This window comes from Phyllobates terribilis, unplaced genomic scaffold, assembly GCF_046119375.1.
Source record: "Phyllobates terribilis strain yellow unplaced genomic scaffold, ASM4611937v1 Scaffold_1__5_contigs__length_1240528914, whole genome shotgun sequence".
Taxonomy (NCBI): Eukaryota; Metazoa; Chordata; class Amphibia; order Anura; family Dendrobatidae; genus Phyllobates; species Phyllobates terribilis.
In genome coordinates this window covers 252,757,826-252,784,871 of record NW_027362761.1, presented here as the reverse complement: position 1 = coordinate 252,784,871, position 27,046 = coordinate 252,757,826, and the positions used below count along the sequence as shown (strand labels likewise).

The 27,046-nt window shown below is 44.7% G+C and overlaps 1 protein-coding gene across 4 annotated transcripts in view; it reads left to right on the top strand.

The window, feature by feature from the left end:
• Positions 1 to 27,046, top strand: part of GAL3ST1 (galactose-3-O-sulfotransferase 1) — a 177,647-nt gene that overhangs the window by 97,735 nt on the left and 52,866 nt on the right. Inside the window, exon 1 of one of the 4 annotated variants that reach the window (XM_073671168.1) lies at positions 13,225 to 13,316. The exons of the other annotated variants lie outside the window; for them this stretch is intronic. The gene's annotated coding sequence lies outside the window, so the exon portion shown is untranslated. Of the gene's footprint in view, positions 1 to 13,224; positions 13,317 to 27,046 lie in introns of those variants that run through there. 4 annotated transcript variants of the gene reach the window in all.

The window sequence follows — 27,046 nt, the reverse complement described above, 5'->3', positions numbered from 1 at the left end:
GACTGCCAACCTTTGAGTGGGGGGGCGTGTAGTGAGCTGGCCGGCTCTGGCTGTTCTGTGATAATTGATATAGAGCCTGTTACAGAAGTGATTGCACAGGATGATGTTGCCACCTTGTGGCCAGAGGTTGCACCTGCGCAGGGTGTGATGACAGAGAAAAAGACTGAGCCTCCTGTGTCCCGCCCTAGAGAGTCACGTGACCAAAGTGGGAAGCAGGAAAAAGCGCGCGAAGAGTCTGCTGTGGTCTGTGAAAAGAGCCAGGACGGTGTGCAGGCCCTCGTGTGTGGCGCAGGAGAGACTCTCAACGTGATTTCTTCTATCTAACACCATATCCTCGGAGCCTTCCCCAGCTTCTGCACTGCTGAAGGATACAGCTATTACACTCCCTGCTACTGGAGTGTGGACTACATAAGGGGACCCACCAGAGCTTCTATCCGGATCAGAGAGACTGTAAGCGGGACCTCTGGCGAGAGGCCGAAGTATCCCTTCCTTTCTTTCAGCGAAGTCTGCTGTTTCTGTTTTTTTTTCGGCTGGGACGCCCTCCTGCAAAGACAGACAGGCCTGCGACGGGGGACACATCCTTCTGGAGTAAAGGACTGGTAACGTGTGAGTAGGGACAGTGAGGGTCAGCTTATCAGTACACGTTATTACTGTGCATATTTACGGTTGTCATTTATTGTTTTTCTTTGCTGTGTTAAAAATGTATACGAGTAAAGATATGGTTATCAAGATAGAGTCTGTGTGTGGGGATCTTGCTGGGCCAGATCATGGATATCAACGCGCGGCCTTGCCCGCGGTCACTTCAGTATCATGTTTGAAGGTTGCCTTTTTCAGACGACATGTTTCAGCTCTTTCCAAAGATGCTCAATAGGATTTAGGTCAGGGCTCATAGAAGGCCATTTCAGAATAGTCCAATGTTTTCCTCTTAGCCATTCTTGGGTGTTTTTAGCTGTGTGTTTTGGGTCATTATCCTGTTGCAAGACCCATGACCTGCGACTGAGACCAAGCTTTCTGACACTGGGCAGCACGTTTCTCTCTAGAATCCCTTGATAGTCTTGAGATTTCATTGTACCCTGCACAGATTCAAGACATCCTGTGCCAGATGCAGCAAAGCAGTCCCAGAACATAACAGAACCTCCTCCATGTTTCACAGTAGGGACAGTGCTCTTTTCTTGATATGCTTCATTTTTGTGTCTGTGAACATAGAGCTGATGTGCCTTTCCAAAAAACTTCCATTTTTGTCTCATCTGTCCATAGGACATTCTCCCTGAAGCGTTGCGGCTTGTCAACATGTAGTTTGGCAAATTCCAGTCTGGCTTTTTATGATTTTTTTTCAACAATGGTGTTCTCCTTGTTCGTCTCCCATGAAGTCCACTTTGGATCAAACAACGACGGATGGTGAAATCTGACACTGATGTTCCTTGAGCTTGAAGTTCACCTTTAGAAGTTATCCTGGGCTCTTTTGTTACCATTCTTATTATCCGTCTCTTTGATTTGTCATCAAGTTTCCTCCTGCGGCCACGTCCAGGGAGGTGGTCTACAGTCCCATGGATCTTAAATTTCTGAATAATATGTGCAACTGTAGTCACAGGAACATAAAGCTGCTTGGACATGGTCTTATAACCTTTACCTTTAACATGCTTGTCGATAATTTTCTTTCTAATCTCCTGAGACAACTCTTTCCTTTGCTTCCTCTTGTCCATGTTGAGTGTGGTACACACCATGTCATCAAACAGCACAGTGAGTATCTGTAGCCCTATATACAGGCCCACTGACTGATTACAAGATTGTAGACACCTGTGATGCTAATTAGTGGACACAACTTGATTTAACATGTCCCTTTTGTCACATTATTTTCAGGGGTACCATCATTTCTGTCCAGGCCTTTTTCATGAGTTTAATTTTTTTTTTAATTCTGTGGAAGCAGGGTTGAAAAGCAATGTCTGACATTCATTTGTTCATTTTCATAGATTTTTAATTTATTATTACTTTTGTCAGATTCAAGTTATTTCTGTGACCATTGTGGGTTTTTCTTTCATTAAACAAGAGGTACCAACAATTTTAACCACGTGTGTATGTTTGTTTTTAAACATTTTTTTACACTCTCATTGAAGGAAAAAAGGAAGTGTGATTCAACACTGAGAAAAACTCAGAAAACAAGGCAAATTGGACATCATTTCACACAAAACCCCAAAAATGGGCCGACAAAATTGTTGGCACACAGATCTAAAACACAGTAAAAGTAAGGTTTTGTCTTTCATAGGAGAATAATGTGCAGAATTATTGGTCAACTATTAGTGTGTAGAATTATTATGCAGTTAAATATTCCCTCAGCCACTGAGGGAATGAATGGATTGGTGGTCGAGTCGCACATGTCGCTCCAGTCTAATGGGGAGAAAAGCTCCACATTCTGCCGATTGGGTCTCAGCAGTCAGACCCCCACTAATCAATAACTTACCACTTATCCTGTGGAGAGATAATTGTTTTCACCGGAGAACCCTTGTAAGTGCATCTCTGGCGCTCTGGTCCAAGTATTTAATCTATAAGGCCACGGCCCCACTATCAGTATTTGGTCAGTATTTTTTCTCATGAGTGGGAGCCAAAACCTGGGGAGGAACAATCAGAGAAAAGGTATAATACAAACAAGTCACCAATTCTGCATTTATCACCCACTCCTGGTTTTGGTTCCCACTCGCGAGAAAAAATACTGACCGACTACTGACCAAATACTGATAGTGGGGCTGTGTCCTAATGGAAAAATTCTTCTCCTAGTTAATATCAGCTAGAACAAATGACTGCCATACACAACACAATCCACTATACCAACACCAATAATACCACATACAAAAGGGACAAATATCGCCACACCATGACCAGACCACATATTACCACCACATAGCGACCAAGTACTACAATACTGATCATGAATACAAACCACAATACTAACAACACTGTTATTACCACCAGTGACATTATACACAGGAGCTCTGTATGTAGTGTCAGTGTACAGATAATATAGGGATCACCAATGACATTATACACAGGAGCTCTGTACATAGTGTCAGTTGTAGGGATTGTACTCACTCAGGTGCGATGTGAGGCAAACAGGAGGCACGTTCCTTTAAATGTCCAGTATGGTTTAATGGCTTCATAAACTGGCCAAATGGCCAGAAAGTAAAATGCAAACAAACAGTCTTTAGTTCAGGCAAAAAGCAAAGTAAACAGTCCTTTTAGCAAAAGTCTCTTGTTAGCCGGCGCTGTGGTCACACAGGCTGGTGTAGCATCCAGTACACGGCCTAGTCTGGAGACAACCACACACAGGAGGCCTTTTCCCTCCAGACACTCAGACCATGTGCCAAACAGCCTCCATTTATATAGGCTGGTAACCACACCCAGAGGTGAGGTATGTGGGTTGCTTGACCCTCCCATTCTCTCCTAGCAACCCGCCTCCCAGGTGCACCAATTAGACCTCTTAGTGCATGGATGCACTAGAGAAATACTCTACATCACAGAGACCAGCCATCTCTGTGATACATACCTCCCATCGACTATGCATCTTACACAATGTACAGGTAATACAGGGATCACCAGTGACATTATACACAGGAGCTCTGTATATAGTGTATAGGTAATACAGTGGTCACCAGTGACATACACAGCAGCTCTGTATATACATTGCTCAAAAAATAAAGGGAACACTTAAACAACAGAATTTAACTCCAAGTAAATCAAACTTCTGTGAAATCAAACTGTCCACTTAGGAAGCAACACTGATTGACAATCAATTTCACAGGCTGTTGTGCAAATAGAATAGACAATAGAAATTATCTGCTGCCTGCAACATCCTTCAGCATGACCGGTTTGGTAGTGGGTCAGTAATAGTGTGGAGTGGCATTTCTTTGGAGGGCCGCACTGCCCTCCTTGTACTCGCCAGAGGTAGCCTGACTGCCATTAGGTACTGAGATGAGATCCTCAGACCCCTTGTGAGACCATATGCTGGTGCGGTTGACCCTGGGTTCCTCCTAATGCAGGACAATGCCAGACCTCATGTGGCTGGAGTGTGTCAGCAATTCCTGCAAGATGAAGGCATTGAAGCTATGGACTGGCCTGCCCATTCCCCAGACCTGAATCCAATTGAGCACATCTGGGACATCATGTCTCGCTCCATCCACCAACGCCACGTTGCACCACAGACTGTCCAGGAGTTGGCGGATGCTTTAGTCCAGGTCTGAGAGGAGATCCCACAGGAGACCATCCGCAACCTCATCAGGAGCATGCCCAGGCTTTGTAGGGAGGTCATATATTCACATGGAGGCCACGCACAATACTGAGCCTCGTTTTGGCTTGTTTTAAGGACATTACATCCAAGTTGGATCAGCCTGTAGTGTGTTTTTCCACTTTAATTTTGGGGGTGACTCCAAATCCAGACCTCCATTGGTTAATAAATTTGATTTCCATTGATTATTTTTGTGTGATTTTGTTGTCAGCACATTCAACTTTGTACAGAACAAAGTATTCAATCAGAATATTTCATTCATTCAGATCTACAGTAGGATGTTTTATTTGAGTGTTCCCTTTATTTTTTTGAGCAGTGTACTATACAGTGCAGTGTTTCCCAAACCCCATCCTCACGGCCCGCCACAGGTCTTGTTTACAGGATCTCCTTAGTATTGCACAGGTGAGAGCATTCCTGATGCCTTGATGATACTTCAATCACCTGTGTAATATTAAGGAGATCCTGAAAACATGACCTGTGGGTGGCCGTGAGGATGGGGTGTGGGAAACACTGATATAGTGTATAGTGTACATGTAATACAGTGACTCACCAGTGACGTCTCTAGGTGAAGTCCTTCATCTTCGCTTTTCTTCTTCATCTGGCACAGACCGCCATCACTTCTTCCAGCCAGGATTCATCTCTGCAAAAAATAATACACAGCTATCAATAACTGATCTCTTCTAGAGCACATTTCACACTTTTCTCCCGACTTCTACACTACACCAGTTGAAGAAAAAAAGCTACATAGTGCCGCCCTGCTCAGTAACAGGATCCCCCCTTTTGCCCCCCACCATGGAAAACAGTTTCCTGAAAAGTAAATTATATTACAGAAGTAATAATGTTCCCCACTCGCCACCATAAACTAATAATGTATGTTCCTCAATCTTGCCCCCAAACAGTAATTAACTCCCTTGTTCAGCCTGGCCCCCTCATATATCCATCCTGCCCCCCCCCACATATATCCCTTCTGGCCCCCATATGTCAAGCCTGGCCCCTCCATATATTTATCCTGGCCCACATGTATCCAGCCTGCCCCCCATATATTTATCCTGGCTCCCAGATGTCCAGCCTGCCCCCCCATATATCCATCCTGGCCTCCATGTGTCCAGCCTGCCCCCCCATATATCCATCATGGACTTCATGTGTCCAGCCTGCCCCCCACATATCCATCCTGGCCTCCATGTGTCCTGCCTGCCCCCCCCATATATCCATCCTGGCCTTCATGTGTCCAGCCTGCCCCCCCTTCACATATCCATCCTGGCCTCCATGTGTCCAGCCTGCTTCCCCACATATTCATCCTGGCCCCCATGTGTCCAGCCTGCCCCCCTTCATATATCTAGCCTGTCCCCCATATATCCATCCTAGCCCCCATGTGTCCAATCTGCCCCACCCCATATATCCTGCTTGCCCCCCATATATCCATCCTGCCCCCATATATCCATCCTCCCCCATATGTCCATCCTGCCCCCCATATATCCATCCTAGCCCCCATGTGTCCAGCCTGCCCCCTATATATCCATCCTAGCGCCCAAGTGTCCAAACTGCCCCCCCATATATCCATCCTAGCCCCCATGTGTCCATCCAGGCCCCAATCCCATTCTGCATTCACACACACACACACACAAGAAAAAAAGATTCCTCTTACCTTTCTGTGTGCGCTCCCGGCGCCATGCACGGTACTCCTCCACTTAGATCCGGCACACTCATAGCAGAGGCCGGTGGCTGACTTGACGTCATACGCCATTGATGTCGGACGCACAGTTTCAGCTTCATCGGGACATGCTCCGCGGCGGTCCAGGTAATGAACATCGTGTGCGCGCGTCCCTGCATATACTCTGCCTGCGCTTTTAAAGGGCCCGTGCCCCTTAAAACTGCAGGGTTTTTTTCCTTCTCTTCTTCCCCCTCTCCTCTGCAGCAAGGGCCCATCGGGGATTTCCCCAGTACCCCTCCAGCCCAGTCTGACCCTGGGGTTAAGCTATTTAAAAATTCAATAGGAAAATGTTGACTTTTATTGTCGTCCTCTACAACAACAGAGTCATCGCTCCAACGTCAGCTGATGTTTTTCTCAGACTCACCTCAACATTAAGCTCTTTATGTAGTTTTGATGCTGTTCCCAGGCGCCGGCTGCTGAATGAATCTCTCATCATTGTTCCCTGCTTGTGCTGCGAACAGCGAAAGCAAGGGACAATGTTGAGAGTAGTATTCTGCTGCCGCTGTCTCCAGAAAGTGTAAAAATAAGACTAAAATAAAAAAAATCATTATACTCACCTGGCTTGAAGCGACCGCACATGCTGAGGAGCAGAGGAGAATGACGCACTGCAGTGAGTGGGCTCCTGAACTGTGCTGAGTGACATCAGTGTGCACGTGTGTTGGACGTTTTGCAGCCCGTGCGGCGTGCAAAAAACGGACATGTCAGCGTGTTTTGCCCACGGACACATGGTCCATGGAAACACACTGACACGTGCACAGACCCATTCATTTGAATGGGTCTACGTGTGTATGTGTCTCCAGTACGTGTGAAAAATGTCACCACACGTACCAGAGACACTGACATGTGAAAGAAGCCTAAAGCTCCAGTGAATATTTGGGCCCACAAGTGTTTTCATGCCATGCTCTTTGTTCTGGAGAAATGCAAATATGCCAGCTCAGTGCCGATACATTGTGCCCAGCATGAGCTTATGGAGACTGCGTAAATTAAGTGCTCTCTCCCCATTATAATCCGAAACATGTGACTGCTTAATGCAGTTTAGGCGCACTGTGGCTAATAAAGTGTCTGTGCTTTTAAGAAGAGATGCATAGCTGAACAATCAAAATGTATACCTGTGACGAGATTAGAATGCAGGTTAGGGTTATACATTGTCACAGGTATACATTTTGATTGTTTAGCTATGCATCTCTTCTTAATAGCACAGATACACCGGCGTGTAATAGAGATCAATATTAGTTGCCTCCTCATGCACCAGCACTGATGCATGCAGCATGATTGATTCTTTGATATTTATTAGATCAGGAGACTATGTTCTCGTTTTACTCTGTTGAGTGGACCTTCCCATAGTGATTTTTTATATTTTTGCTGTGTGTTTATTTGGAATATGTATATCTACAACCCCTGGCAAAAATTATGGAATCACTCAATTCTGAGGAAAAAAATTATGGAATCACCCTGTAAATTTTCATTTCCAAAACTAACACCTGCATCAAATTAGATCTGTTAGAACCCTCCTGTTTGTTTTTTCCATCTTGTGTTTTGCGGTCACTTGACCATCTGCCTTTATATTCCAGCTCCGCCGTTTGGCTGTGCTGGACTTCAGTGTTTGACTGTTTCTCTAGCCAGGTGCTTCTTTGCCTTTCTATGTCAGTTTGTTTGGTCCTTCTGGTACCTCTAGTACCTTTTTGTCTGTTTGTCTTTTTTGTGTTCTGAAACAACTTCTCTGTTTAGGAGGTGTCCCATTTTTGTTCCAGTCCTTAGATCTTTTAGGGACCCCTCCCCTTATGCTATAGGTCTTCGTTCAGACTAGCCGAGGACTAAGGTGGGTCTGTTCGCTAGGAACAGGCAGCCCGCTACATCGAAGGGATTCAGCTTAGTCTTACTGTGGGGACAGTTTTCCCTTATCTTTCCTTAGTACATGTTGCAGATCATAACAAGATCTGCTCGTTAGTCTGCATCTGAAAAGGAGTGATCACACCTTGGAGAGCTGTTGCACCAAGTGGACTGACATGAATTATGGCTCCAACACGAGATGTCAATTGAAACAAAGGAGAGGATTATCAAACTCTTAAAAGAAGGTAAATCATCACGCAATGTTGCAAAAGATGTTGGTTGTTCACAGTCAGCTGTGTCTAAAATCTGGACCAAGTACAAACAACATGGGAAGGTTGTTAAAGGCAAACATACTGGTAGACCAATGAAGATATCAAAGCATCAAGACCGGAAACTTAAAGCAATATGTCTCCAAAAAAGGAAATGCACAACAAAATAAATGAGGAACGAATGGGAGGAAACTGGAGTCAATGTCTGTGACCGAACTGTAAGAAACCGCCTAAAGGAAATGGGATTTACATACAGAAAAGCTAAACATAAGCCATCATTAACACCTAAACAGAAAAAAACAAGGTTACAATGGGCTAAGGAAAAGCAATTGTGGACTGTGGATGACTGGATGAAAGTCATATTCAGTGATGAATCGCGAATCTGCATTGGGCAAGGTGATGATGCTGCAACTTTTGTTTGGTGCCGTTCAAATGAGATTTATAAAGATGAATGTATGAAGAGAACATGCAAATTTCCACAGTCATTGATGATATGGGGCTGCATGTCAGGTAAAGGTACTGGGGAGATGGCTGTCATTACATCTTCAATAAATGCCCAAGTTTACATTGATATTTTGAACAGTTTTCTTATCCCATCAATTGAAAGGATGTTTGGGGATGATGACATAATTTTTCAAGATGCTAATGCATCCTGCCATAGAGCAAAAACTGTGAAAACCTTCCTTGAAAGAAGACCCATAAGGTCAATGTCATGGCCTGCAAATAGTCCGGATCTCAATCCAATTGAAAATCTGTGGTGGAAGTTGAAGAAAATGGTCCATGACAAGGCTCCAACCTGCAAAGCTGATCTGGCAACAGCAATCAGAGAAAGTTGGAGCCAGATTGATGAAGAGTACTGTTTGTCACTAGTGTTGAGCGAGTATGTTCTATTAACCCTTTCGCCGAGTATGCTCGGGCCGAGCTCCGAGTATTTATAGCTGCTCGTTGATATGGTTGAATCGCTCCCGTGTGCATGATTTGCAACTGTTAGACATTCCTCACATGTAATAAAACTGTCAAACAGTTGCAAATCATGCACACGGGAGCGATTCAACCATATCAACGAGCAGCTATAAATACTCGGAGCTCGGCCCGAGCATACTCGGACAGAACATACTTGCTCAACACTATTTGTCACTCATTAAGTCCATGCCTCAGAGACTGCAAGCTGTTATTAAAGCCAGAGGTGGTGCAACAAAATACTAGTGATGTATTGGAGTGTTCTTTTGTGTGTTTGTTTTTCATGATTTCATAATTTTTTCCTCAGAATTGAGTGATTCCATAATTTTTTCCCTCTGCTTGGTCTGAAAAAAATTACCCTTATTGAGTACCACATTTTTATCTTAATTTCTTTTAGTGTTTCTTAAAGCCCTAAAGTTGCCTTTTGAAATGACTTTAGTTTTGTGCCATGTCTGTGATCTACTTTTTTTCAACAACATTAACCACTTCGCGCCAGAGCCTGTTTTTGCCTTCGTGACCAGGCCAATTTTTTCAATTCTGACCACTGCCAGTTTATGAAGTAATTACCCTGGAACGCTTCAACGTATTCCCCTGATTCTGAGACTGTTTTTTCGTGACATATTGTACTTCATGATAGTGGTAAAATTTCTTCGATATCACTTGCGTTTATTTGTGAAAAAATCGGAAATTTGGCGAAAATTTTGAAAATTTTGCAATTTTCAAACTTTGAATTTTCATGCCCTTAAATCAGAGAGATATGTCACACAAAATAGTTAATAAATAACATTTCCCACATGTCTACTTTACATCAGCACAATTTTGGAACCCACATTTTTTTTTGTTAGGGAGCTATAAGGGTTAAAAGTTGACCAGCGATTTCTCATTTTTCCAACAAAATTTATAAAAACATTTTTTTAGGGACCACATCATATTTGAAGTCACTTTGAGGGGTCTTTATGACAGAAAATACCCAAAAGTGACACCATTCTAAAAACTGCACCCCTCAAGGTGCTCAAAACCACATTCAAGAACTTTATTAACCCTTCAGGTGCTTCACAGGAATTTTTGGAATGTGGAAGAAAAAAATTAACATTTAACTTTTTTCACAAAAATGTTACTTTAGACCCAATTTTTTTATTTTCACAGGGGTAACATGAAAAAATGGACCCCAAATTTTTTTGTGCAATTTCTCTTGAGCGTGCTGATACCCCATATGTGAGGGAAAACCACTGTTTGGGCGCACGGCAGGGTTCGGAAGGGAAGGAGCGCCATTAGACTTTTTGAATGTAAAATTTGTTTGAATAATTAGCGGACGCCATGTCACATTTGGGGAGCCCCTAATGTGCCTAAACAGTGGAAACCCCCCACAAGTGCCACCATTTTGGAAACTAGACCCCTTAGGGAACTTATCTAGATGTGTGGTGAGCACCTTGCACCCCCAGCTGCTTCACAGAAGTTTATAATATTGAGCCGTAAAAATAAAATTTTCACATTTTTCCCTCAAAAAATGTTTTTCATTCCCTAATTTTGTATTATCATAAGGGTAACAGGGTAAATTGCACCATGAAATTTGTTGTGCAATTTCTCCTGAACACGCCGATACCCCATATGTGGAGGCAAATTACTGTTTGGGCACATGGCAGGGTTTGAAAGGGAAGGAGCGCCATTTGACTTTTTGAATGTAAAATTTGTTTGAATAATTAGCGGACGCCATGTCACATTTGGGGAGCCCCTAATGTGCCTAAACAGTGGAAACCCCCCACAAGTGCCACCATTTTGGAAACTATACCCCTTAGGGAACTTATCTAGATGTGTGGTGAGCACCTTGCACCCCCAGCTGCTTCACAGAAGTTTATAATATTGAGCCGTAAAAATAAAATTTTCACATTTTTCCCATAAAAAATGTTTTTCATTCCCTAATTTTGCATTATCATAAGGGTAACAGGATAAATTGCACCATGAAATTTGTTGTACAATTTCTCCTGAGTACGCCGATACCCCATATGTGGGGGAAAACCACTGCTTTGGTGTACGGCAGACTTCGGAAGAGAAAGAAGCGCTATGTTGGCTGGGATAGGCAGCAGACACCATGTCACATTTGAAGAGTCGCTGACATGCCAAAACAGCAGAAACCCCCACAAGTGACCCCATTTTGTAAACTACACCTCTCAAGGAATTCATCTAGGGAAGTAGTGAGCATTTTTTAATTTTTAAATTTATACCATTGGGCAGTGAATAAAGCATAATTATATTTTTACCACAAAAAAATGTTTTACCCTCAGATTTTACATTTTCACACAGGGCAATGGGTAAAAATGGTGCCGAAATGTGTCACACAATTTCTTCTAAAAGTGTCAATACCCCATATGTGGCTGTATCGTACCACTTAGCCATACGGTGAGATTTGAGGGGGAAGGAGCGCTATTTGACAATTGGAGAACAAATTATTGTAGAATAGGCATTTGGATTTGGGAGCACAAAATTTTCTGAATTTCTTTTGGGGGGCAAGGACCATTTTGCTTTTCCAGAGCCTTTCTGCTACCAGTAACTTGGAAGTCCCTTATATTTTTAACAGATGATGGACCTGAGTGGGGACTAGCTTTTTTTGAGGACTGAGTTGAAGCTTTTATTGGGAACATTTTACGTAACATTTATCCGGCGCTCTAGGCTGAGCACTTACATCGGGGTTTCCATCTAATTTTCCAAGTGATGTAATTCAGATGAAACCCCTGCAGGATCCATTCACTGTAATGAGGCAGCAGAGTTACTCTGGACTCCGTCTGGCCTCTGTTTAGTGGTGTCCTTTTTTTCAGAAGTGCACAAAACTGTGGCCAACCGCACTTTTATGCACGCCTAAAACAAATGACACCGTGGGATCCCAGGCTAGACGGCATCCACAGTGGCCTATATCTGCCTCATTACAGGGAATCTTCCATCATGGGTTCTGGCTGAATCACGTATTTCAGAGATTTACATGGAAACTCTGGTGTAAGTGCTCAGCGCAGAGCACAGGATAAATGTGAGCAGAGCCTTACTGGGATCTTTGGGAGACATAATAAACAAATCAGTAGCAGGTGAATAATATTTGTTTTATTTATTTTTTATGCCGTTCCTAGTGTGATATAACTGATTAGATTACTTTATTCTTCGGGTCGGTGCGATTACAGAGATACCATAATTTATATCGGGTTTTTATGACTGACAGCTGTCACACACTAAAATACGCTTTTTTTGCAAAATCTAGTTTTCGCATCACCATATTTTGAGAGCTATAATTTTTCCATATTTCGGCCGATAGAGTCATGTGATGGCTTGTTTTTTGCGGGACGAGTTGAAATTTTTATTGGAACCATTTTTGGGCACGTGACATTTTTTGATCGCTTTCTATTCCGTTTTTTGGGAGGTAAAGTTAACAAAAACAAACACTTCAGGAATTGTTTTTTGAGGTTTTTTTTATGCCGTTCTGCGTGTGGTAAAAGTGATCAGGCAGCGTTATTCTTCGGGTCAGTACGTTTACAGCGATACTACACTTACTGTATTTTTTTTATGTTTTGGCGCTTTTACACAATAAAACAATTTTATAGAAAAAAAAATATTTTTTTTGCATTGCTTTATTCTGAGCGCTATAACTTTTTTATTTTTTGGCTGATGGAGCTGTATGGCGGCTTTTTTTTGCGGAACAAGATGACGTTTTCAGTGGTACCATTTTTATTTCTATTCTGCTTTTTGATCGCATTTTTTTCCACTTTTTGTTTGGCGATATGATGAAAAAGCATATTTTTTTGCTCCGTTTTTTATTTATTTTTATTACGGTGTGCACAGAAGGAGTTAATTAATGTGTGACAGTTTTATAGCTCGGGTTGTTTCGGACGCGGCGATACCAAATATGTGTACTTTTTTTGGTTTTGTAATAATTTACGGATTTATTGGTTTAATATTTTATTTATTTATTTTTATTTATTTTGTGATTTTTTTTTTTAATAGTTTAAAAACTTTTTTTTTACTTTTTTTTACATTTTTACTTAGTACCTGTATGGGACATTAATTTTTATTTTTCTGATCACTGATCTCATGTAATGTAATACACATATATTACATTATATGAGATCTTCACTGACTGTTTCAGTCAGAGTCTCCTGTCTGACTTCAGCTACATACAGGCTGAAGTCAGACAGGAAGGACACCATATATGGCAGAGCTGGAGGCGGTCATGTGACCTCCAGCTGACATAGCAACCCCAGGTCCTCAAACGAAACGGAGGTCTTCGGAGGTAAGTAAGACGACCCCCTCTCTTCCTGCTGTCTCCTATATGCCGCGATCACTATAGATCACAGCATATAGAAGACAGCAAAGGGTTAACATCACTGGGACCTGATCTAATCAGGTCCCGATGATGTACCCTGTCAGAGCTAACGCTCTGCACCGGAATCGCAGTGCTTGCAGGACCCTGGGGGTCCTGAGCACTGCGAGACCACCCACCGTTTTTAAACGTCGGCACTGCACAGAGCCCGGCAAGCGCCGACATTTATCTACAGTGGGCGGTCGGGAACCGGTTAAACAACTGAATGAACATCCTCCGAGCCCCATGATTTCATAATTTTTGCCAGGGGTTGTATATCTACATGTATTATCCTGTGTTGGTACTAAATGTGTTTGCATGTGCTGACTTGCGGCTATTTCTTCAGTCACTCCCTCACACTTGCGGCACTTGATTTTATTATGTGTTGTTATTTTGGTATGTCTCAAAAATTATTACTTTTATATAATCATTGGAGTGTTCAATATTGTTTACAAAATAAATACATTTCTTTCCATGTTTTGAATTAGAAATCAGTGTGCAATGTTCCCAATGCATGGAAATAAAAACTAGTATAAAGATTTTGTTCTTAACTCATGTTTTTGAACACACTGCTATTATTTTGAACACCACTATATGTACAGTATGTATTTATTACTCTCAGCAATAGTTTTTATTGGTTTAAAAGAAAGATAACAGAAACCTAAATATAAATTTACAACAAAGTTATAGAACAATAAAAGAAAACAATATTCGGCACACAGGTATTTACAATATTTTATTACATGCATTGTCCTTATTTTTTATGTACACTGACATCCTTTAGTACATATAGGGGTGTCCATTAGTATGTATAACATCATCCTTTGTCATATACAGTGTTCTCCTTTAACCCCTTCACGATCTTGGGATTTTCGTTTTTTGCTCCCCTTCTTCCCAGAGCCATAACTTTATTTTTCAATCAATATGGCCACGTGAGGGCTTGTTTTTTGTGGGACGAGTTGTACTCTTGAATTAAATAATTGATTGTGCCATATAGTGTACTGGAAAATGGGAAAAAAATCTAAGTGCTGTGAATTTGCAAAAAAACTTCAATGCCACAATTATTGTTTTTTTTTTACCATGTTCACTAAATGCTACAACTGACCTGCCATTCTGAATCTCCAGGTCAATACAATCTCACAGATACCAAACACGTATAGGTTCTTTTTTATTTAAAAGGGGTTGTGCCACCATACATTTAAACACAAGGGAAATATTCCGGCACCACGCTGTTTTTCAAACATAAATCACTAGGAATCGCCTCAGACTGCGTGCTTTAAGACTATGACGGTGGTGCACATCCAAGTGAATTATAGCTTCAACACAGAGCAGAGATAAAGGTATCACTCACCCAGTCCTCTTAAAAAAAAAGGTCCTTTATTGTTATGTGCGGGACATATCAGCGTGCTGCATCGGACTGAGACCCCGGAGGGTGTGCGGGGGAGAGGAGAAAAGGACAAAGGCCATTTTCTCCTCTCCCCCGCACACCCTCCGGGGTCTCAGTCCGATGCCGCACGCTGATATGTCCCGTGCATACTAATAAAGGACGTTTTTATAAGAAGACTGGGTGAGTGCTACCTTTGTCTCTGCTCTGTTTTGAAGCCACCATACATTTAGCTAAGCAGAAAAGGTGGAAATAAATGGTTTTGTAATTTACAGTTATTAAAAATTATGCTCCATTCAAAAAATAACAAGCTTTTATCTTCTGAAGTGTGCCCCCTGGCATTATACCATTTCATCCTCTCAGTGCACAGTTCCTGTCATCATAAGGCTATGTGTGCATGTTTAGGATTTCATTGCAGAAATTTCTGCAGCGTTTCTGCATCTCTTTGGTAAGAAAAACCCCTGCAGAAAAAAAATGTGCATTTTTCCACGATTTTGACATATTCTTTTAGGCGTTTCTAGAAATCTCATGTCCACTATGCGTGCATCTGAGGCTCGGATCACCCGTGGACACTGACATGCAGTGTGTCTTTTAGGACCGCATCATGTCAAATTCTCTTGCAGAGTCGCTAGTCTCCGCAACAGAAATTTAACCACTAGAATGTAATGAATGCGGTAAATCCGCATGGTTCAGTGAACACATGTGGATTTCAATAGAACGCAGCGTTTTGGACCCAGCAAAAATATGCTGCGTCCAAAGCGCTGCTACATCCAGATCGTGGGCACATAGCCTAAAATGTAAAAAAATGGCGTGGGCTCCTGCGTCATTTTCATAACCAGCAGAGGGAAAGCCGACAGCTGGGAGTTGATATTAATAGCCAGGGAAGCGGCCATTAGCCAAAAATGTTCCCTGGCTATTAATAACAGCCCACAGCTGTTTTCTTAGCCTTTACTGGCTAGATTACAGGGGGACCCAAGAAAAAAATTGACGTAGGGTCCCCCTGTAAAATCTAACCAGAAAAGGCTAAAGAGACAGCTGCGGGCTGATAATAATAGCCAGGGAAGGGGCCATTGATCCTGACCCCTTCCGCGACTAATAATACCAGCTCTCAGCCGCCCCAGAAATGGCGCCAAATCTGGTACTTAGCCTCTGCTCTTCCCACTGCCGTGTAGCGGTGGCGAGTGGGGTAATAAGGTTGAAGTTCATGTCAGCCTTGTATTGGCGGCTGACATGAAGCCCAGTTTAGTATTGGAGTACGTCTATACGTCGCCCCCATTACTAACCCCGTAGTAAGGTTTACAATTAGGGTTGAGCGAGTATGTTCTGTCCGAGTACGCTCTGGCCGAGCTCCGAGTATTTATAGCTGCTCAGTCATAAGGTTAAATCGCTCCCGTGTGCATGATTTGCAACTGTTTGACAGTTTTATTACATGTGAGGAATGTGTAAGAAATAGACATTCCTCACATGTAATAAAGCTGTCAAACAGTCGCAAATCATGCACACGGGAGCGAGTCAACCATATCACCGAGCAGCTATAAATACTCGGAGCTCGGCCCAAGCATACTTGGCGAAAGGGTTAACAGAACATACTCGCTCAACACTATTTACAATGCTTTTTCAATAAAGACACCGCCAGAATAAAGTCTTTTTTTAAAATAAAATGACACACGGTTTTAATAATTTATTATTCTGCTAATCCCCAAATCCCTCGTCTCCTGTAAAAAAAAAAATAAAAAACAACCATATACCTCACCTGTTCGCCGTTATGACATAATCCACAGTGTTCCACAGTGATCCGGGTCACTTCTACAGCAGCCACATCAATCACTGATGTGACTACTGTAGAAGACAGCACTATACACGGACAGGAGTGTAATCTGTGCTGCAGGCTGAATTCACCTGAGTTCATCAGCTGAAGATCAGCTGATAAGCTCTGGTGACCTCATTTACTGCATCAGTGTTGGTGGGAAAATTCGTGAGAATATTCCAACGCAGCACCGGTGCCGTAAAGTGAGGTCCCGGAGCTATCAGCTGATCTCCAGTTGATGAACTCAGGTGAACTCAGTCCCGGCAGCGCAGCGATGTACACTGACCGGAGCGAGTGCGCTCCCTTCAGTGTACCGCCGGGTGATCAGGTCGCTGGGGGACATCAGGAGGACAGCGCTGGACAGGTGAGAATAAGATGTTTTTTTATTTTAATATAGATTGTTGCTTTTTTTTTTACACCCCGCACAGACACTGGCTGAGGAGACTACTTCTCCCCTCAGCTGTGCCTGCTCCCGTTATTATCAGCAGGAACGGCGGTCAGATGTTTGGAGAAGTAGTCTTCTTCCCTGGCCCAGGTACCATTGTTTGTGCATTTTTGCAGTGTATTTGACTCATTGACTTCAATTGAGTCAGTCAAATACGCAGAAAATTCGCAAATATATGTATACCTGCGGGTTTGCTGCAGTTCAATTGAAGTCAATGGGCGGGAAATGCTGCAGAAACGCTACAAAGAATGGACATGCTGCGGATTTAAACTCAATGACAATCCTGAGCGGAAAATTCCCACTCATGTGCACAGCACATCAGGATTGTCATTGCATTAGCTGGCACACAGACTACCTAGCGTTTTTGGTGCATTTCCTCGCGGAAAAAACGCTGCGAAAACGCATAAAAAACACACAGTGTGCACATAGCCTAAGAGTTCCCCCTAACTCCCTACCCCCAGTGTGCACAACGTATGCTCCTTGCGCTCACCTAACACAGGTCTGACCTCTGGGTGAGATCTTTCTGCTTTCCAGACCTTTGTGAGAGCGATTGCAGACAGATGCTTCCTGTGATCACACAGGTCTGTTAAACAGAACGATCTCACACAGAAGTCAGACTTGTGTGAGCGCAGGGTGAAAAAAATCACTGACAAGCCTCTGTGTTTCTCAGGAATCTGCTCCCTGTGTTCGCTGTCAGACCTTTGTGAGCCCAGGGAGCATAAGTTGGGCACACTGGTGGTGGGAAGTTGGGGATGACAGGAACTGAGCATACTCGGCCAGCTGATTAGCCACTGGGGGGACAGAATAGAATAACGCCAGAAGATGAAAGCTTGTTGTTTTTTGAATGGAGCATAATTTTTAATAACTGTAAATTACAAAACCATTTATTTCCACCTTTTCTGCTTAGTTAAATGTATTCTTTATGATGGCACAACCCCTTTAAGTGGTAAAGAAAAAATTCAAAGTTTGTAAATAAAAAAAAAAAAAAAAAAAGGTGCCATTTTTCGGAATCTAGGATTGGGTGAGGGCCAAGGTGACATTTTTATTGATACCATTTTGGGGTAGATATGATGTTTTGATCACTTGTTGTGGCGACCAAAATGCCCATAATTCTGGCGTTTTGATTTTTTTTCTCGTTACGCTGTTTGCGAAACGGATTAATTTAGTTTAGATTTTGATAGAACGGGCGTTTTTGAATGCAGCGATACTAAATATGTGTATTTTTCATTTTTTTATTGTTTTATTTTGAATGGGGCAAAAGGGGGTGAGTTGAAATTTTATATATTTTTAATTTTTTTTAATATTTTCAAAAACTTTTTTTTTTTTTACTTGCTTCAATAGTCTCCTTAGGAGACTTCAAGCTGCAATCATCTGATCACTTGTGGTACACACAGCAGGGCGATGGCCGGCGTTCATAGCAGATCAGCAAAGACAAGCACGGGCGTCTTCTGCTGACCCCCGGTTGTCATGCCAGCCCATTGTTGCCCCATGTCCATTTGACAGGGATGCTGATGGGCGAGGGTTGTGCGCCAGACGCATGTTTGTGATGCATCAGCGATGACAGTGGCATTTCACATGTTAACAGCCACGGGTGGATCGCGATTCCACCTGCGGCTGTTAGGGGCACATGACACGTGATCAGATCAGCTGTCATGTGCCGGAAAAGATGCGGAGAGACACGACCTATGACTTACCTATAGGTCATGAAGGGGTTAATGTTATATACTGTGTTGTCCTTTATTACTGTATGGAGTCTCCTTCCTAATAAATATCAGTGACTGATGTCGCAATGTGTAGTTAGTATTTGTCTAGTGGGTCTGGAGTGTGGTCTCTGTTTATTTTGATTTGTGATGAATAGGGTTATATGTACTATTTGTAAGTAAAATGCTATAGAGTAAGCAATGCATAAATGAATCATCTATAAGGGAAAAATTTGTGTGGCATGCTTTTCTCATCTTCTTTCGCTTGTCCCATATACCCCTCTCAAAAGTTGCCCAGTGTAGTTGTTTGCCAAGTCATCATGAAATCATGGCCTCATGCATTACACAGCTGTTTTGTTCAAATATTTTTTTATTACATTTTCAAGTAGAATGAAAAAAAAAAAAAATATATATATATATATATAGATTTCATACAAACAGTACATATATAGTGAAATAGAGGTACACAAATAAACAAGGTGAATACCATCGTAAACCTGAAATTATTGGGTTGGTGATATGATTCATAGCTTTAGATACGTAAGCTATATCTTATAGGTGCATTTCATAAATGGGTAACTTGGTTGATTCGTTCATAACATAAGTTGCCAAGGTATACAAAGATAACTATTTACTAGTGTTGAGCGAACATGCTCGACACTGCTCGGTACTCGCCCGAGCATCACGCTACTTGGGATGTTCGGCGAGCACCGAGCATTTCCGGGTTACTCGGGCGGGAGCTCGGGTCTCCGCCCTGCATGTTTGGCGCTCTTTACAGAGCCAATGAACATGCAGGGATTGCCAGCCAGTCACTGTAATGCTGCAGCCATGTTGGTTGTGGGCATTACAGTGATTGGCTGGCCGCACAGCGTCACCTCGAGTATTTAAAACCGGGCGCCGCCATCTTGGACACAGTCGCTCCGGATTAGACAGTGTAGGGACAGCGCTGCTGATTTAGGGAGAGATATAAACTGCGAAATAGTTAGTGTAGGGTCTGTAAAGGCTGCCAGAACAAACAAACAGTCCTTTTCAGGACTAATATCCATCCCAGATACCAGGCCGGCAGGCTGTATAGGAGACACAGTGGTTATACCAGCAAACGCTGCATTACAGTCCTGTGTTGCTAAAATTGCTGGACTTAGCACCAGGTGTCGGGGGCCAGGAAAAATCCTTTTTTTTTCATCTAAATCCTCCTTTTTTTTTCCTCCTTCACACTGTACAAATACCCGTCTTATTAACCTTTTTGTGTGTCCCTACCCTCCAAAAAAAAAGCGTGTCTCTGATTTTTCAGACACAAATATAACTGTTGAAAATAGTCTGGTGTAGGCTAGAGAAACAGAAGTGTTGTTTTGCACTTCCACGGTTCAAACCTCTGTATTATTCATTTTGGGCCATTTGTATCTAAAAAAAAAAAACAGTTTGAGTGTGTTGCTCACTGTTCAGCCGCAAATCTATATATTTAAAAAAGTCTGGTATACCCCAGTAAACAATAACTATGGTTTTGCCATCCCACGGTAAAAAATCTCTATTATTCAGGTTTTGGTATATTTTCCATAAAGAAAAACAGTAGTGTCTTCTGACTGTTGTGACACAAAAATATATCTGTTGAAAATAGTCTTGTGTAGGCCCGACATCCCAGTGTGGTTTCGCAGTTCCACGGGTCAAATCGCTGTACTATCCAGTTTTGGGCCTTTGGTATCTAAAAAAAAAGCAGTTTGAGTGTGTAGCTCACTGTTCAGCCGCAAATATCTCTATTTAAAAAAGTGTGGTATACCCCAGTAAACAATAACTGTGGTTTTGCTATCCCACGGTAAAAAATCTCTATTATTCAGGTTTTGGTATATTTTCCGTAAAGAAAAACAGTAGTGTCTCCTGACTGTTGTGACACAAAAATATATCTGTTGAAAATAGTCTTGTGTAGGCCCGACATCCCAGTGTGGTTTCGCAGTTCCACGGGTCAAATCGCTGTACTATACAGTTTTGGGCCTTTGGTATCTAAAAAAAAAGCAGTTTAAGTGTGTCGCTCACTGTTCAGCCACAAATATCTATATTTAAAAAAGTGTGGTATACCCCAGTAAACAATAACTGTGGTTTTCCTCTTCCACGGTTCTAATCTACTCTTTATTACCCTTTTTCCATTGATAGTGCAAGTGTAAGCTATTTTACTTCATTTACAATGGGCAAGGCGCGTGGCAAGGGACGTGGAAGTGGACGTTCTGGTGATGGTTCGTGCAGAGGACGGGGCTGTGGCCAAGGTGAAAATGTGCCACAACCAACAGCCACATCTTCTCGCTCCCACTTCTTGACCGAATTACTAGGGAAGCACAGAACAACACCAGTATTGAGAACTGATCAGTGTGAACAGGTTATTAATTGGATAGCAGATAATACTTCCAGTTACCTGGGCACCACCACCTCCGGTCTGTCTTCCACACGGTCAACTCTTAGTAGCCGTGAGTCTCGACCGCATACTCCTCCTCACCCTGATGCTCCTTCCTCCCACCATGCCGAGTGTCGTCAGACCGCAAGTGATCCCACACTTGGACACTCTGAAGAGCTGTTCACTGGTCCATTTCCATATTTGGGCCCCTCGCCTGATACACTTGAAGTGGTGTAAGAGGAGATCCCATGTTGCGATGCCCAATTATTTGAACAGCCACGGCCACAGGAAGTCGACGTTGGCAATCTGTCACAAGAGGTGGACGATGACGAGACACAATTGCCAGGAAGTGAGGAGGAGGATCGTGGTGCGCAAGTGGAAGAGGAGGAGGTGGTGGATGATCTAGTAACTGACCCAACGTGGAAGGAGGACATGCAGAGTGAGGCCAGCAGCACACAGGGGGAGGGAGGCAGAGTACCCCAACAGGCAGAAAGAAGCAGTGTGGTGGCCGCAGACAGAAGGCAGGCAACTGTTCCCCGTAACACCAACACGAGGGACGGTGCCAGTACAAGCGGTAGGTCTTCCAAAGTCTGGAATTTTTTTAAAGACTCTGCTGATATGGCCTTTTTGGGGTTATGTTCCACCTGCCATGCCAGCATCAGCAGGGGTGACAAAACTACCAGCCTGACCACCACCAGCATGATCAGGCACATGGCAGCAAAGCACCCGACTTTGTGGGGCGAAACCCAGGGTCCACGACCAGTGTCAGCGGGTGTCACCACTGCTTCTTCCACTGTTGTGCGTGCAATAGAACCCCCTGTTGTGTGTGCCAGGCAATCCCCTGTCCATACTGCATGTAGAGATGCCCCCTCCTCTCAGTCTTCACTTATTATGGCAGTTTCTCAAGAAACAGCATCAACGTCCACGTCCACGTCCCACCGCAACGTTCAATTGTCCATATCCCAGACCTTTGAACGAAAGCAGAAATTCGCAGCTAACGCTCCACAGGCCACAGTCCTAAATTCGCACATTTCACGACTGCTTGCGTTGGAAATGCTGCCTTTTAGGCTGGAGGAGACGGAATCCTTCCGCAATCTTATGGCGGTGGCCATCCCTCGGTACTTGGTCGCCAGCCGACACTATTTTGCCCGGTGTGCCATCCCCGCACTACACAAGCACGTGTCCCAAAGCATCTGCCGTGCCCTCAACAATGCAGTTACTGGGAGAGTCCACCTGACAACGGACACGTGGACAAGTGCACTGGGTAAACATAGTGGAAGCCGGGACCCAGTCGGACCTTGGGACGGAACACATCCTCCCCACACCGAGGATTTCTTGCCCTATGTCAGTCAGAGTTGCCCCCACAGTGTACAGCTCCTGCGCATCCTCCTCCTCCTCCTCATGTTCAGCCTCCATCTCAGATATCACCACATCAGTTACAAGCTGGAAGCATTGCAGTACTGCCTCCGCCAAGCGGCAACAGGCTGTGCTGAAACTCATAAGCTTAGGTGATAAACCTCACACTGCTTGTGAGTTGTGGACAGCTGTGAAAGAGCAGGCAGATCTGTGGCTGAGACCGCTGAACCTACATCCCGGCATGGTCGTGTGTGACAATGGCCGTAACCTGGTGGCGGCTCTGAGGCGAGGTGAGATCACACACGTACCATGCCTGGCTCATGTGCTTAACCTCGTGGTTCAGCGGTTTCTTAAATCGTACCCTGAGTTGCCAGATATGCTCGTGAAAGTACGCCGCCTGTCAGCTCATTTTCGCAAGTCGGCTACAGCTTCCGCCGCCCTTGCTGTGTTGCAGCAGCGTTTGCAGCTTCCGGCACACCGACTGGTGTGTGATGTCCCCACACGTTGGAACTCTACCCTCCACATGTTGCAAAGGATTTGTGAGCAGAAGAGAGCAGTTGTGGAGTACCAGCTGCAACAAGGCCGTCGATATTCAGGTCAGACTCCACACATAAGACCTCAGGAGTGGACCTGGATGTCTGACATATGTACCATCCTGACAAACTTTGAGGAGGCCACCAAGATGGTGAGTGGCGATGACGCCATCATTAGTGTCAGCATCCCACTTGTCTGTCTTTTGCAACGCTCTCTGCAGAAAATTAAAGAGGAGGCATTGCAGCCAGAGTATGATGAGATGGATCAAGAAGCCGTAGCGGGCGATTACACACAGCCCAGCCTCATCTCATCCCAACGTGCATTGGGGGACAATGAGGGAGAGGAGGAGGAGGAGGAGGAAGAACAGGAGCTGCTATCATTTGTTTTGTAGACGGTAGTACCTGTACAAGCGTCATACCGTCAGTTCAGCGTGGGTGGCCTGAGGACAGGGGGGAGGAGGAAGAGGAGGAGGAGAGCATGGTCAGTCGTCATCTTGGTGAGGACACGGAAATCTTGCCCGTTACCAGTCTGGCACGCATGGCTGACTTTATGTTACGCTGCCTTAACCGTGACCCTCGCGTTGTCAAAATGTTGGGTGACAGTCATTACTGGTTGGTGACACTTGTAGACCCCCGCTACAAGGAGAACTTTCACTCTCTTATTCCTGAGGTGGAGAGGTCTACAAAAATGGGGCAGTACCAGAAGGCCCTTGCTGCAGAACTCTTAAAAAAATTCCCATCTGAACACGCTAGCGGCAGAGGTCACAGTTCGTTGTCCAACCAAGGCGTACAGGCGAGAGAGATGCAACTCCAATCCAGCAGAGGCAGGGGAACACTGTAAACGTTCTGGGACAGTTTTCTGACACCCGCCCAGCTTACAGGCCCTGAGGCGCGGGGTACTCTCACAAGGAGTGGAAAGTTTCAAAAGATGGTGAGGGAGTACCTTGCCAACTGTACCAGCGTCCTCCGTGATTCCTCTGTGCCTTTTAATTATTGGGTATCCAAGCTGGACACTTGGAATGAACTCGCTCTGTACGCCTTGGAGGTCCTGGCCTGCCCTGCCGCCAGCGTGTTATCGGAGCGTGTTTTTAGTGCCGCTGGGGGAATTATAACTGATAAGCGCACTCGCCTCTCAACTGACAATGCTGACAAGCTGACCCTTATCAAAATGAACAAGGGCTGGATTGGGCCAGACTTCTCATCACCACCAAATGACAGCAGAGTAACATAAAGTCAAATCCACTGTGTTATTTCGGGAGGTGTATTCACATGCACCGCTTCACACCCACACATGGGTATACGCTTCCTCGTTTCGGCTGTTTTATCTTCTTCTCCTTATCCTCAGCCTCCACCACCACTATACCACCAGGGTGCCAGCATTGCAAGTTCCTCCGTCCTTATTTTTGGCAGCTTTTGCTTGCAAGGCATAAGCAAATACTATGGGACACCCACTCCCCAATAATGGGACTTATGTTTGTAATATGCTGTACTGCATGGCTCTTGTAAGGGGCATTGCAAGTTGCTCCGTCCTAATTTTTGGCAGCTTTTGCTTGCAAGGCATAAGCAAATACTATGGGACACCCACTCCCCAATAATGGGACTTATGTTTGTAATATGCTGTACTGCATGGCTCTTGTAAGGGGAATTGCAAGTTGCTCCGTCCTAATTTTTGGCAGCTTTTGCTTGCAAGGCATAAGCAAATACTATGGGACACCCACTCCCCAATAATGGGACTTATGTTTGTAATATGCTGTACTGCATGTGACGTGCCCCCTGGGCCGTGTGTACACGTGTGTGGGATACCCGGTGCCGGGTCTCTGGGGTCTGTAGTCTCCGTGGCGGTGACCCGGTCCCGTGGCTCAGGCTGGTCAAACCAGTGGCAGTCTTTCTTAGGTTTTGAGGTTAATTGTCCGACTGCGCCACCCGTGGATTGCGGTCAGGGAGTACCACCGCTGCGAGGCAGACCGCTGAGGCTGGTGTTGTGTGCGCAGCAGAGAATGGGATAACTCCCCACGGGAGGAGTATAGCCTCAAGGCAGTGAGTGTGGATGATGGGGGTGATGGTGCACGAGCGCAGCAGGAACGACTCAGAGTCTTTGCAGTGCAGTTCAGGGTCTTTACTGATGATTATAAGGTAGACCCTCCCGGGAGTACTGGCTAGCATAAGAGGCCTGGTCAGTCTGTGAGCAAGCAGGAGTTCCCCTGGCCATGTGGAGTTGTAGGCCTCCCCGTCTGTCTGCACTCTTCCTGGCTACCTTGCTGTAAGCGGGTAGAAGTAGCCCACGTCCCTGAGTGTACCGTGTAGTGCTCACCCGTATGGCTGGTGACTTGGGGCCTTCTGTTAGCCTCCGCTCCACGACGGCGGTGCTGGTCCCTTGCTTGTGACTGAGCCTCCGGGCTTCTATGGCCAGAGGACCTGAAATTCCCTGCCGGCTGGTTTCTGCTGCTGGATATATAAGTCCTCACAGCCTCGGACTCCTGTGTCCGGTTCCTATTGTCTTCTGCCAGGGCGAGCTCTGCTCAGCTTCCAGCCCCTGGTCTTTAGCTCCTAGCTCCTACAGAGCTCCTTGCTGTTACTTTCCCTTGCTCTCACTCTGACTCTGACTGTTCTCTGTTCTCTGACTCACTCAACCCCGCCCCAGATCCAGTTTATAAGGGCAGAATTCTCCCCTCCCAGGACTGGGGCAGGAGGATGTTGAATGTGTAAGGGATCCTGACCAGTAAACCTCCCACTTGCTCTCCGACATAATATCTCTATTACTGTGGTGACCAGACCCCTGGGGTGCCACACATGGCTCTTGTAAGGGGCATTGCAGTTCCCCATAATTTTTGGAAAGCCTTCCATTCACTGCTTAGGCCAACAGTGCACAGGAGACCCAGTTGCTATAAATGGAAAAAAAGGTTTAGTTAACGCCCTCTGACCTCCATGTCATTTCCAAGGGGCATTGGAGTGCCTCGAAATTTTTGGTAGGCATTGCACTCACTGTGTAGCCGAACCGCTCCTTTTGTTACAGAAACATATCCTACAAGACATATCTGGTTGACTGGCCTGATATTGATGTGAATGGTTCCTGTTCCTCCTGCTCTTTCTCCTTTGCCACTACCTCATCCATCATTTATCACCTGAAGCTTTGTTTTAACGGGAGTCATAGAACTTGGATAGTAGCAGGAAAACATCCAGCAATCCTCGGAGGAGGTAGGATATGTGCCAAAACGCTGACCACCTCAGGCCTAGCCGCTACTACATACATGCGCTTGCATTACAACAAAACAAAGCAGATGCTAACTTCTATCATCCTCATCATGCTCCTCACCTTGGCACTCTCAACTCCCCTGATGGAGAAGCCAGGGCCCACCAGAGGAGTCTGATAGTCCGGTGGGCTCGGCCAATGCTGCCCTAAAGCAGGCCAGGCTAAGAAAAGTGTGGGAAAGGTTACCGGGACAAATAGGGGTGGCTGGGGACCGAGTATGGACACCCGGCCACCCCCTGGAGGCTGGGGAGCAAGCGGGGACACCCGGCCACCAGGCGGCTGGGGACTGAGTATGGAAACCAGGCCGCCGACACAGCCATGGTGTGGTGGCCAGTGTTAGAACTCTCCTGTTAGTTTTTTTCTATCTTGCTGGTCACATGACCTTGTTTGCCTATTTAATCCTGCTCCGCCCTCCTGGCCTTGCTGGACTTCATTGTAATTTCTACTCTTAAGTTAGCCTGGTGCTTAGTTACCTTTCTCAGTCAGTTTAGCTTGGTCTTCGGACCTTTATGTTCTATGTTGTGTGTTTGTCTTTTACTGCTACAATTTCTGCTAGGAGGTGCCCAACTTTATCCCAGTCCCTAGTTCTTGTAGGGATCCCTCCCTTGCATCTATGTCTTCGTACAGACTAGCCGAGGACTTTAGCGGGTCTGATCGCAGGATCAGGTTCCCCGTTACATCGTAGGGATCTAGCTTAGTTCTATTGTAGGGACAGATCTCCTTTCTTTCCTTAGTGCTTGTAGCAGATCATAACAGTAAGTCCAGCCCAAAAATATCTCTAAGGAAAGTCTTCCAGTTTCCATCAT